This window comes from Enhydra lutris, unplaced genomic scaffold (assembly GCF_002288905.1).
Source record: "Enhydra lutris kenyoni isolate GAN:26980312 unplaced genomic scaffold, ASM228890v2 scaffoldscaffold56, whole genome shotgun sequence".
In the NCBI taxonomy this organism is placed as follows: Eukaryota; Metazoa; Chordata; class Mammalia; order Carnivora; family Mustelidae; genus Enhydra; species Enhydra lutris.
The window spans coordinates 12,821,734-12,824,233 of record NW_019154140.1 but is presented as its reverse complement, the minus strand read 5'-3'; positions in this window follow the sequence as shown (position 1 = coordinate 12,824,233).

Genomic DNA, 2,500 nt, shown 5'->3' with positions numbered 1-2,500 from the left:
GCAGAGCATTTTACATTGTGTCTCTTCATATGCCCCTGCACCTCGCTTCTTTCTGGCACCACCCAATAAAATGCAACTTGGATAGAATTTTAATTTCAGGTCTCTGAAGGAGTACTCTCCACAGAGGCCTAGGACAGACTGCTCCCCTGGGCTGCAGGACTACAAACAAGGAAGCCATAGCAAGACAGAAGGAAGGACTTTCCTGCAACTGAGTTGAGTGATTCAACAGGAAGGGTGTGTGAGGAAAGTTTGCAAATCCCATTTCTTGGAATCCTGAACTCCCAGAACACAGAAGCAAAGAGAAGGAGATGACCTTGTTGGACTCTTTTCTGTCTGGAGAAAGTCTAGAAAACCCTCCATTAGTTGAACCACAGCCTTCCTTCCTACAAATCTATCTGCTATTCCCACTTTCGAGCCTTTGGTATGGCAAGGAGAAAAATTCACTCAAACTCCCACATCAGCAATGTGAAGGAACCAGACTCAGTGAAGAATGGATGTTTGCAAAGCCTCACTCGCATCCGAGAAAGGAGAAAGGCTGAGGACTGAAATAAAAGCAGGTCACTCGCAGCTGCACCTGGGTGGAGGGGCCCAGCTGCTTGGCCCCAAGCAGGGCTGGGAGCTGCAGCTTCTCTGTCACAGGACGGCCTCTCTGAGCAGCTGTCTAGGCTCCGTGGCTGGGATCTGGCTGGGCCAGCTGCCAGTGGAGTGCTCCATCCTGCAGCCTCAGAACCCACTCCCAGCTCTAGCTCAGCTGGGCCACTCGGAAACCATTTTTACCTCTCAGTGCTCTCCAGTTACCTGTCTGGGGGATAATATCATTCACAAGCAATTTTTACTTGGCTTTGCCATAGACAATGGTTGTTTTCTACTGCATCCTCTATTACCCGCAGGATGATTTCTTACCAACGGTCTGTCACTTAATATTTTCATTTTCCACAATAAACCACGTGTAGCCACATGAGAGAAAAGAACAATAATGGCTGCAGAGGTCATAGATTCCTAAAGCCAAGAGAATCTTTGAAAATATTTCTGTATTTGTCAGAAGAGGAAACTGATGTCCATGAAACTACGTAACAACCACAAGGTTAATGTTAAAGTGGAGTGTCCCTTCTACTCCCAGTTCAATGTTTATACTGAATTCCTTAATGCCCAAGGGAGAGGGCTCCCACAGGGACACACAGGCCATGTGACAAGGCGCTGTACAGCCAAATCGCACAGGCAGTAAGTTGAGTCCTGAAGATGTTAATTCCTATGCACCGAACTACAGAGCCACCTAATGGCAGAGTCTGATGCTGGCGCCCACTCTCCTAACCATGACACTACCAATATTGATCAAAATGTTAGCATTTTAGACAGAACCACTAATGATTCCTGTGCTGACAAGCCCTGTATCTTCAGAGACATTTAGCATCTTTGGCCCTCAGACGCTAACTACCAGGAGCAGCTTGACGGTCACTCTGAAAATTAAAATGCCATTCCGTATTTACAAACTTTCTGTAGAGGTGCTCCTCTCTAGACCCCAACTGTTAAGGAAAATATTGCATTTCAGAAACTTAGCGCTAAAAAGAATTTTAAAGAGCTCCACTGGTTTAGTTGTTTTCATTGTACAGCAGGTGTTGGAGAAGTGGGGAGACAGCTGATCACCAATGCTAAATGTTAGCCAGGAGTGACAGTGATTGAGGGTTGAGGAAAATTTTTCAGAGTTTAAAAAAACTTCTTGGAACTGAAACCCAATAAACTGGAGACATCTCCAGGTTGTGACAGAGTTTTTAAAAATTCAGCTTTAAAAGTTCCTTGGGAAAGCTGTCATTTATTGGGAAATGGGAAAGTCATTTATTTAGAAATTGGGAAATGGGAAAGTCATTTATTTAGAAAGAAAGAAAGGGAGAAGAGAGAAAGAGAAAGAAGGAAAGAGAGAGAGAGAGAGAGAGAGAAAGAAAGAAAGAGAGAAAGAATTTAAAGTGGTTTAAACATTTTTTTAAAAGGGCTAATAAGTCAACCCCAAAGGAACTTGTCCACGATGTCATGCATATTTAAAAACAAACTTCTGTAGAATTTACCAGAGTGTGAAAGAGGTATGCAAACTCATCCATTTTGCTCAGAACTGTCTCAAGTGTGTGATAGGGCTGCGAGCATTTTGTCTGAGACAAATGTGAGTTAACCTTTAGACACCCCTCCTCCTGGGGACAGAAAGCTTTATCACACAGAGATTCCAGTAACATGGTAGGAAGACTCCTACACATGCATTGTTAAATGGGAGGTACCTTTCCCTTAATAGGAAAAGACCTTTCATTTTACAAAGACTAAGGCAGCCCTCTGACAGGAAGGGCTCTTTCGTGGTGAGCTCAGTGACTTCAGATCTTTTGTTCTTCAGTCTCCTGAGCTAGGGCAAAGGATGTGGCTGGGGTAGGAGGTGGAGACTATACATGTGTGTGTGTGAGTGTGTGTGTTCTCACTTCCGCTTCCCCTTTCTGAGCTGGCAACAGAAGTTTAATGAGGA